Raw genomic sequence first — 12,011 nt, forward strand, 5'->3', positions numbered from 1 at the left:
TCCTGGATAGCAGCATTCAGGGCAATGATTGATGACGTTGCTAGGCCTCTCCGATTCTGCTGTCCTCGCTGCTCGCAGCTGTTACTGTTAAGGGAGTGGGGGGTGCTTGATTGATAATCACCGGATGTATGTTTAAGGGGCTGAGTTTTTGTTAAATAGCGCTGTGGTGTGATTACACCCAGCGCTGACTTTGAACCAAAACACCGACTTGTACTTTACTTTTGACTGCAAGCTTATCATTGCCAAAGTAAACCCTGATTCTCTGTGTGTTACTGGTGATTATTTCCTATCGCAGTTCTGAACGAACGACAAGCCGAGAGAAGCATTCTGGCGTGCTGTGCTGTTTCTCTTGGAAGACTACTCTTTTTTCACTCTTATGTTCTCTGGGAGGGCCGGGGCGGCTTCTCCTCAGATTATCTTCCGCGATAAGCTTGTTGGATAGCTTCTCCACGGATAGCATCCCTAGGCTAACGGTGTCTAAGTGTGTCAGGAAGTTATTCCATGAGTGATCTAAAGAGTTGATTATCACACTCTTCATGATCTGGTCGGAAATAACTTCTCCCCTAAGGTGTAGCTCTGCTCTGGTACCGCTTAAGGACACTAGGTGCTCACTCATGGGGGTCCCTGGCTTAAGTCTGGCGGAAAAGAAGTCTTTGGAAATTTGTGTGGTGGTGGATACACTCTCACTGTAAAACAACCCAAACATTTTTCCTATAATTTCTGATACTGTGAGGTTATGGCCAATACAGTGGTAAATTGTGGGGGATATACTGGCAATTAAAAGATAGAATGCCCTATGGTGCATGCAATCCAGCTCTAAAGTCCATGGTCTCTCTGGGGGGTCATTAATAAAATGAGACATGTTTTCTTTCAGGAACACTACCTGGAGCTGCTATGACCACTCTAGGATATTGCCCCCATCCATCCTCAACTTGGGAAAGTCTACTGGTAAGTTTCCAGCACTATTAGCAAAGTTACTTACTGCTGGCTGCTGTCCATGGTTCCTTATGTGCCTATAGCAGCAGTAAGGCATGGGAACGCTTGCCGGTAGTTTAAAAGTCCCGCTTTGTAATTTTTTTCTTTTTTCTTCTTCTAGGCGGAAGAGCGCATGCGAAGTCCATTTCAGCTCCACCGTCGCCGAGGAAGGACCTGTTCATCGCGGCTCCACTGTAGAGGCCTCTATCGGTCGGGTAGGCCTCGGCTTCGGACTTGGGGGTCCAGGTGTGCTCCGGAGGGCGTCGTCCAGCAGCTGCTTCTCCGGAATGAAGATCCTGGCGGCGTTGAGGCTCCAGCGATGGCTGTAAGTAGCTGCCCCAGTCCACGCGGTCCGGGGTGTGCGGCCTGGGCGATCGGAAGCGCGGTGTCCCTGGGGCGCGTAGGTGGGCTGGCGGACTGGCACGGGTGTCGGTGGCTCTCGGGTGGGTGCTTCGTTGCCCCTCTCCTCGCCTTCCTTTCTGTTTTGGCCTCTCCGGCTTCTCTTTTGTAATTTTGAGGCCTGGGCCGAAGGCGGCGGCAAGGGTCTTCATGGCCCTATCTACTTGCCGCTCGCTGGGGGTGTACCAGGGGTCAGAGTCGGACTCGGTCCCCTCTCCCCGGTCACTTTCCTCGTGGTTCATGGTCCGGCATTTTTCGCGCGCCGGCCATTTTGAATTCTGGCTTTCGATTGGTTGGAGGTCAGCCATCTTGTCCGAGCACGTGGACAAAGATGGCCGCCGTTTCAAATTTAGAGCGGGGCTTTGGGGCTCGGTGGCCGTTGGAAGTGCCCTTTTGGGCGATCCACTCACCGAGTCCAGCTCCTCGAGTTCTGAGTCCGAGCCTTCTTCGCTCCTTGCCGCCTCGCGATCGAGTATGAAGCTCCGCAGGTCGGCAAGGAGGTTTTTGTCGCCAGCTCTCTCCTTCAACAGCTGCAGGACGTCGAGTCGCAGCTCCTCTTCTTCTTGGTCGCCGTGGTGGCCCCTTTTCCCTTTCTCGATCTCCCCCTTTTCTTCCGTTGCGGTGGTTTTGGGGGTGGTTGAGGTTCCTGCCATCCCTGGCGAGTCCGATGGGTTGCTTTCCCGTTGCTTCGGGGGTGTCGCCATTCTGCAGGTAGGTATGGGTCCTTGTCTTGCGGCTTGGGATCTCTGGGCCTTACCAACCATCCTCTGCTACCATTTTGTTACAAGGATTGGTGGATCGGGCCCAATAAAGAGGCTTGAGTCATCAGGTAAAATATTTCTCTTTTATTCACAGGTTCATCACATCATCACAGTTCACACTAGGATGAGCAACATGGAGGAGTGTGCCCACCTTTTATACCTGTGGGCGGGGATTCAGGTAAGGAGGGGCCTATGGGAGTGGCTGACCAGGTGGGTGTCTGGGTTAACCCCTGCACTACCGAGCTATAGCTAATCCCTGGCACGGGTAGGGCATTTATACCTGACAAATAACTTAACCAATTTTGTGCCTTTGATTGGCACAGGTTGTCCAGATTCAGGTGTTAGGTTGTTATTATTTTTTCATACCTTGTTAACTGAGATATCAGGGGATGAATAAGAATTTTCCACCATCTAGCACGGCACCCTGACTTATAACCTTAGAAGAATCTCTAAGATGCCTGGTTGACATTACAGTATCTGTATTTTTGCCTTCTGGAACAATTTTGCAGCTTGGATAGAAAACCCTTTAAAACAGTATCAAACAATATAGCAATCCAGGCCACCAATGTAATTAATTTTCAACAGTTTTTTCCTGCAACACTAAAAGGGCAAGCATAAACACTACACTTTCCAAGTCATGGCAGGTGAAAATGTCAAAATCACACTTCCCACATTTGATTGACCCAACAAATTGGCAATAGCCTTCTTTTGCTGTTACTGAAAAATATGAATAAGTAAAAGTCAAGGGAAAGGTGAAATTATATGCTCTGAAAATATTAATTTAATTGCCATTGTTCTCTGATACAAATCTATAATTGTAAGTGAAATTGATCGTACAGTCCTATCTACCTGCCAACTTAAAATAATACCCTGAACATATTTTGTACCTGTTGAAGTCAAATCTAGATCATAATAGTGTCATAAAAAATGTTAATGTTAATTTAAATTTAAAAAATTTAATTTAGCTGGTGATGACGGAAGGAAATCTATGTTTACAGTATTTCCTCCAAATATTTAAAAAGGCTCAACCCTAGACAGATGTAGTCTTAGAGGGATCACATAGTTTATTTTTGGATACTCTGTTTTTAGTTTACTTTTAGTCTAATTTACAGCCCAACATTCTCTAGAAACCTTCTGTTTATCTCCTAACTAGCCTAATCCTACTTAATTTATAAACTCAGATAAAGTAGATCATCTTATAAGAAAGTTAGCACCCACCCACCTCCTAGAAGAATGAAATATTCTAGGAAATATTAAAAGGGCAGGATATATTTTTTAGTCTTTTTTAGCTTTTTAAATTGTCAAATGAGTTTTAGTTTTCAATGTTTTAAATTTTGGGGCCACAGTTATTTAATTCTTTTAATAATTTTAAATTTTGTATTGATATGTGTTTTAGTTCTGGCTGTGCACCGCCCTGAGTCCACTAGGAGAAGGGCGGGATATAAATTGAATAAATAATAATTTCCCTGGATGAGAAAAGGAGAAACATGTTTTAAAGACAAAGCAGCTCCCTGCGCCCGCCCACCCACCCCACCCCCTTCAGCTCGAAAGTGATGGGATTAAGACATGGCCCTCAGGACATGATAGGATTAGCCCTCTACCCATCTAGCAACAGAACTCACCACATGGCACTTGGGGAGATTGCATCACTCAGCAAGATTCAACCAAGCCTGGGACTCAAGACAACCTACAAAGTTACCCCTGCATGGCCCATTGGATTCTGACAACCAATCAGAATACATTTCTTACACAGGAACAGGAAGCGCCAAGGTGGGGCCCAAGAGAGGGTATAAATCTCACTCTCTCTCTCACCCATGTGCTCATTTTGCCCAGGACCTCAAACCATGTGGTCCTGTCCACCATTAAACCATCTAGCCTCCATGTTTCCAGTGTCTTTCTCCCCACTTGGAACTGAATCCAGATGGACATTTCTTCCAACAAGATGATGCGACCCATTGACTTTACAAATTTTCATTTAATAAAAAAACCCAATAATATTAAATCGGCAGCATACAGCAAATATTTCATAGATGTCAGCATAAGTTTTTACATAAATTGGAAGCAAACGTCTGTCCTTAATTTATTAAAGTTGTGACATGGTCACAAGGTTCCAGTTGAATTAATTAATCAATTACATGAAATATTTCTACTTAGAAAGCATTTAAAGCACTAGTTAATTAAATTAAGTACTCTCAGCATCTAGAGCCAAATTACCCTCATTGCTATCATCAAAAAATTCAAAGGGAAGAAGAAACATTTGCATTTGGATTTTTTTTTCTTGGCACTCTGCAAAGGCTTCCTAGCAGTGATTATTAGACAAGGATTTGTGTGCATGCAATTAATCAATGTGGATGTATCCTTACTGTGATGTTTTAGTGATAGTTGTGAAGATTATGTGTGAAGATTGCTTTCATTATAGGATAAAATGCCTATGATTTATCACTAAGAACATTTTTGTTGTTTTTCTATAATTGTGGACCATGAACTACAGGAAGTGATAGCTCCTCACAGACCTTTAAAAAAAAAAGGCTAGAATCTGATCCAGCAAGCAAGATAATAGGCTCAACATCCTGGAAGAAGGCAAGGGCAAACTACTTCTATTTTGTTGCCCAATACTATGTGGATATTGTCCACAAAGTCCCCAAGATTCAAACCAGATTCAAGTGATCCGGGATGAAATGCTACCAGTTCGCATCAGTTCAGGCGAACCGTTAGTAAAAACAGCTATGGGTTTGTTCAAACCGGTATTTCCAATGATCAGCTGTGCCCCCCCCTCGCTGTTCTACTTACCTTCAAACTGCTCCTTTTTCAGCACAAAGAGCGTGTTTAGTGAGCATTGTGCATGTGTGCGTGTGAAGCATGTGTTTGGTGCGCACTGCACATGCATGCACATACAGCGTGGCATTTGGCATGCACTGCATATGTACGTGCAGCATGCACACGTGCGCCGTATGCATTTGGCACGCACTGTGCATGTACATGCAGTGTGCATTTGGTGCGCAGTGCATATGCACAGGCAGTGAACTGGTGGCAACCCACAGAGGATTTCACGACTGAAGTGATCCCATCTTACATTTGATTCAAACTCTTAAAGCAAAACTCTTCTATTTTTCCCATTGGCTAACTGTGCCAATGAGGAGAAATAAGCAAAATAAAAATAGTTCTGGAGGCTGACATTATGATTTGTAACAAGCTAGCATTCTCCAATATTTTTTTCTTTAATTTGTAAAAAGCAGTTAAAATTTAAACACCAAGATGGGCAGCAATTACAAAGGGGACTGTTTGTGAGCACCACCATAGAAACCCCACTTGGAGTAAATAGAAAGTAAATGAAACCTGTCATTCAAATTCATCTATTCCCAAACTATTTGGGCCTTTGTTGAATGTGCATGTATCACATGCAGAAAAATTGCTGTGGCTCTTAAGCATATTAACTAAATAGCATTTTAAAAGTGGGGAATAGTTATAGTTAAATCAAGAAGGAAATTGTAAGTTAATGAAGAAAGTGAGACCACTTGAATATAAACAATTGCACTTGCACAAAATGGAATATTGATGTGTGGGTATGAAAGTAACAATATCCTATACTATCTAGTCAGGGGTGGGTTCTAAAATTTTTTACTACCGGTTCTGTGGGCGTGGCTTGATGGTCATGTGACAATTCTTTAGGATTTAGCAGAGGTACTGGTCTACCAGGCTTTTAACTGCTTGCAGAGCTGTACCGGTCTACCCATTTGTTTTTTGAGGCACTGGTCTACCCATTTGTTTTTGGAGGCACCGGTCTACCAGGCACTGGTCTACTCATTTGTTTTGGAGGTACCGGTCTACCACCACACTGTCTTTTAACACTGATCAGCTTTAGGGCGGCCCCTTTGAAGCCCCGCAGCAAGAGTTTAAACAGTTTTTTTTCCTTCTAGCCGATCAGCTGGGGCTCAGGAGGCAGCGAATAGATTGGGGGCAGGGCCAAATAAAAGATAAGAATAATGCGGTGGCGGGCAGCTCCCGAACAAAGAGAAACGGTTTGGTGACGTCATATCGTCAACACTACCGGCTCGGCGGAACCGGGCGGAACTGGGAGGAACCCACCACTGTATCTAGTGTTGGGAAAGATTCTTTCCCAACAAAATATGATATCTAACAGAATCTCTTAGAACTGCAAAAGATCTCCAGTAACATGTTGAGTGCCATCCAATTGGAGGGAGCCTATCATCCAACTCTATATTGTCAAACACTTTATGTTGCATTTCCATATAATTTTCTTGCAAATGAAAGAATGGCTGACCATTGCCTTCCCTACATAGTATTAAATCAGGGGTGTCAAACTCAAGGCCTGCGGGCCGAATGCGGCCCGTGGGGTGTTTAGATCTAGCCCATGGCCCCACCCTGGAAACAATGAAGGACCGGCCCGCGGTGCTTCTGCCAACAAAAACGGGCTCCCAAGCTCCATTTTCACTGGCAAAGGGTTGCAGGAGGCCATCGCAGCCGAAAATGGTGCTTGGGAGCCCATTTTTGCTGGCAGAGTGCTCAGGCCACCACAGAATCTAACATGAGTGACATTGAGCTGGCTATGCCCACCCTGGCTCCCCAAGGTCAAACACAACCCTGATGCGGCCCTCAATGAAATCGAGTTTGATACCCTGGTATTAAATGATTTGTTTCATGTTATCATTGAAGAGATCATGCAACATCTTCGTATATCACTACCTGCTTGATGCCTACTTGATTTAGCTGGGCAGTAGGACGGACCTTTACACTTTGGGTGCCCCTTTTGGAATTATACCCTCTTGATTTACATTCCTGGCATTCTTCACTAATCTCTCCAACAACACCACACTGTCCCTCCCCCACCTGTACCATGATGCACTGTGGCATACTAAGATTTGAGAGAAAATAGAGTAATTCACAAATAGCAATGCAATGTTTGTGACCTTTCAACTAATATCTATTAAATATCATGCCTAATTCACTTATTTGGTCTCACATTTTATATTCCAATCAGTGTTAAGAATTGAGTAACATTCCTGTTGCAGTTTTTCTTCATCAATGGTTGCAATGTGAAACAGATCATCAGGATTAACACTAACTGCTTTCTGCTTTTAAAAGGATTTAACAATAACTTCTAATTGGTGGCTATGAGTTAATCCCTTAAATCTCAAAAGGGCTGCTAAAGCATTCCATTTAGAAAATATTTCTCAGGCTCTTCTTTCTATATATTACATACACACTCCATGATCACAAACATCTTACTAAACCAAAATTTTCTAATCAGCTACCTTTCAAAAGAGTGCAACTACAAGAATTCCCAATGTCTATGCTTGATCAAGCTATGCTAGATGGGAAATCTGGAAACTATATTTTCAACATATATACAGGGCAAGATGTACAAGTTAGGGAAAATTCTAATAAGCAATCATTTAGATCCATTTCTATTCTGTATCACTTTTGCATATGCTGATTCATAAACATATAACCACTCACATCTCCTGCAATAAGCTGTACATTTTTAAAATCTACATAAAATGTATAGTTTATGTTTTCTTTATATAATAATTTTATTAAAAATAACATATAGATAAAACTAATACAAACTACAAAAGATAAAAAAAGAAAAATGCAGAGAAAAAAGAAACTTTGCCTCCACCATATATAATAAACATTATCAGTTTATCTCTTAAAATACAATCAATAATCCTTTCATCCCACACCCCATCCCATCCCATTCTCTATAAAATAAGTCTTTAAAATTTCATCACTCAATCTTAATTGGCAAAGGTCCATTAAGATTCTGAAGTAACAACCTAACTATTGCAAATCTAACAAACCCACTTTGAATCCTTCTTTTTATATTTATTTTTCATTTTCTATTTCAACAAAATTTCCCTATCTCAACACTTAAAATTCAATTCAATTCAATTTTTATTACAGTCACAGACCAGCATTAAAACTTTTAAAACATTGTCCTGATCCATTAAATATTGCCAGAAATAGCAATCCATTTATTTTAGCCTTGATCAAATAAATCAATTCTGTATTCTTTCTCCTTTCTCAAAACAATCTTTAGTCTCCTGAAATACTATCTAAACATCTGTTTTCTTTTTATGCTCTCATTGCTGACTTTAGCAAATCCTTTTTGTAGATTCAGTATAAAGATCCATGTCACTCTTCATATTCTGTCGATTCTCACAAATCGTTGACAATTTTAACAAACTCTTTGTAAATACAATATTTAAAAAACTATCCATATTGCTCTTCTCATTTAGTATTTGGATGTTGTTTTTAATTATTAAATAATAGCTGGTTTCACTTGTATATCCAATGGTTCATCTTTTAGTGTATCCACTGTTTCATCTTTTTTCAGCAGTTTATACATTTTTAAATTCACATTTAACTTGGTTTCAAATTAATTCGATAAAACCTGTTCCTTTTCCATAATGCCATCTAATTTATCTATCATGGCAGATAATTTTAACAATTAAAATTGTTTTCTATGCCCAAAAATATTAATCTCAGCAGAACCATTTCCTTCTGGTTTCCTCTAGTCATCTTAACACTTATCCAGATGTTGACATAGAATATTTCCCACAAGAAGTAGTCATTTAATTAACTTCAAAATCCTACTTCAAGTCCATTTAAACCCTTAAATTTTCCATTTTGGAATACACAGCAAAAGAGTGATGTGAGTATTGATTTAGAAAGTTTTACTTTCTAAATCAATACTCTCATCACCCTTTTGCTATGTATTCCAAAATGGAAAATTTTTATAAAATCTTAAACTAGTAATCTTCTTTCTTAAACAATTGAAGGAATATGGCACCCACTGAATATGATAAATCTTTGGTTCTGAAGGTTCTCAATGTTTAAAATGTAATACAAATTTTTTAAAAAGTAAAATCCAAAATGATTAAGAAATGAGACTTTGTTAAATCTTGAGTCCATGGAGGCACATTAATGATCATAAACTCAATGAAATCCTGCAACTTCCAGCTGATTTCAAGTGCCACAAAAACCTTGGTTTCTGCTATCTAGTCACATAAAGTAGCTGCCCAGAGTATATGTATGTGATCTTGAACATCTCTTCTTTCTCTAGAGAGATTTTGGCAATCCATTTTTAATCATAATGTCTCCCACCACTCTGCAGGATATTAATTCATTAATTATCCTCATTAAGAGTTTTCCATTTCCTCACCAGAAACTTCTGAAATTCATAGTTTAAATATTTTTCAATATTTAAACATAAACATTTGTCTAAATATATCTATTCTAAAGTGAAACCACTATAAAAATGTCAGATCAGAAAACTGTGTTTTAATTTCTTTACCAAATGCTCCCCCTCTTCAAGGCTTCTTAGAATGTCCATGTGAATCATATACAATCATATCACTATTTGAACACTCCAGATAAAACTTCAGAAGTCAAAGTAGCCTTTTAAAAAAGCTTTGTTTATCTTGCATACTAAATAATGTAAATGTAATCTTCTGCTGCAAGTTCCCCTCTTTTTTTAATCCTGTTGAAGAGGTTTTTTTATTCTGTGGACCAAACTCTAATGTTTAGTTTCAGCAGAATCTGTGGTTGAAGATTTTCTTGGTTAAGCTTCATTTAGGAAGATAAGCAGATAAAAAGCCTACCTTACTTAAACCTAAATCTTTGTTGGGTATTCAGCTAACTAAAATATCCACCAATGAGATCAAAAGACAAATCACAGAGCTAGATCAGTGACAGGCAAACCAATGTAAAATACTGACAGAGCAGCACTAATTGTCCACTCGAAAGTATCATCAATAAGTTGTGCTCTATACTGGACATATATTTGGACTCAGACAACCACCCAATTTAAAATAACCTATTACTGGCAGTAAAAGGCAACAAGACAGCACAAACATGGGGACCAAATTCTGCAACGAACCCAGATATCACTCTGTCTCAGGTTTCATATGCATATACACATAGACACAGTTGCTAAGGAGCTGAGTTATTTACTAAGCAGATAACAGAAGAAAAAGATCATAAATCAAGGTTTGTACAAAGAGTGTTTGCCTGAATAAATCCTTTTGAAATTCAAGCAACAATAGAGTAGTCCAATTTTTATTTTATTTTTTTTGAAGTTTCAAAACCTGAGTTTGGTAAATAGCTGCTCCATTACTCAAGGGTTCAAGAGCGAGGTAAGACAAGAACAAGTATCATGAACTGTTGTTTCCAAAAAAAGGCAGAAGACAAAGTAGCTACATAAATCTCTCTGCAGACAACTAGCTGAAATTATTTTAGGCCTTGCCCTTTGTGTAGTAAGGAGCCTCATTGAGAGCGCTGCTCTGATCTTCACTGAATGTGGGGAGGCCTGGGGTTTTGAGGTCATGACTTATCATCTGACTGCTTCAGCTGATCAGGAGATGCCTATGGTTGATCAGCCTCCTCAAATCATGACTTGAAGACTCCCGAGGTTGACAATCCACAAGTTCAGCTGAAGCAATGTTATCAGAGTATCAGATTCTGAAATTGAATTGGGGTTCATGACAGATGCCAACTCTGCCCCATAATTATGCCAACAACACCATAGCAAGCCCCAACCTCTACTGTTAAGGGCACCTTCATATGCTCATCCTCTAAAATGGTGTTTTTCATGCTGGCTGGCTGGGAAATTTGGGGGGCTGAAATCTACACATATTAAAGTTGCCAAGTTTGAAAAGCACTGCTCTAACATGATATATTGTATGTCATCATCTGCTAATAATGCTCCTGTAGATTTTAAACTGGAGAAACTAGTCTTATTCTGTGCAAGAGAATAATTGGACATACTGTAAATGGAAGCACCAAACAGTGACAAGACAAAGGTACAACATTTCAGCCTCCGGGGATACTTCATGACTAAAGTGGCTCAAAGAGAAACTTCATCACCCACTCTACAGACCGAATTACAATACAGAACATTTTTTAAAAAAATAATCAAATCCATTACAGAAGACCTGAACAACAACAGTGGGTTCTTAACCCATTATGCATAAACTAATGTTCAGCCTTTCTCTCAATCTCCACTATTATGTAAATCCATTAACTTCTCACCTTGTTTTTTTCCATCCCTTCCCCCTCTTCTACTCTATGTTTAAAATCCTATAATAGCAAATCCATTATTTGCATTTAATAAAGAGAGCTGTTGCTCACAAAAGCAAATGCGGTAATGTATTTGGTTAGACTAGTCTCTGTATCTGCTAAATTACTTAAATTTACCTATCCTGTCTATATCCTGCCCAATTCATTTCCTTGTAAAGACAAATGCAGAATTGGCGTTAGGTTCCTCTACTCTCTCTTGGTCATATGTTAAGATTTCCCTATTTGGATTAAGCAGTGAATTTATTCTCTCTTTTGTTTTCTTCTTCCAGTTGACGTATTTGAAGAAAACGCTCTTTCTGGATTTTTCTCTTTTGCAAGTCCTAGCTCATTTTCCACCTTTACTTTCCTAATCTTATATTTATATCAGGGGTGGGGTTCTACTTATCTTTACTACTGGTTTGCAATGGGGCTGCGCCCACATGCGAGCGAAGCAAGCACGCACGCACACTCTTCTGCGCATGCGCAGAAGCTTCCTGATGACATCGGGGTTGGTGGGCGTAGCCTCCCGCCAGTTTTACTACCGGTTCTATAGAACCGGTCCGAATCAGGGGCAACCCACCACTGATTTATATATAATTATATTTCTATATTTATAACCCAAATCTTCAGCGCTTTGGTTGATAATTAACTCTATTTTCATTTCCAATGAACATCCACCTTTTGTCTCAATGCTACATTATTGTGAGCTGCCTATTCAACCACATTGCTTCTTTAGATGTCTCTTAGTTTTCTTCCTTATTGAGACTTTGCTATCCTAAATTCCCTTTTCAAGAA

This window comes from Pituophis catenifer, unplaced genomic scaffold, assembly GCF_029215685.1.
Source record: "Pituophis catenifer annectens isolate HBS135680 unplaced genomic scaffold, rPitCat1.0.hap2 SCAF_4, whole genome shotgun sequence".
NCBI lineage: Eukaryota > Metazoa > Chordata > Lepidosauria > Squamata > Colubridae > Pituophis > Pituophis catenifer.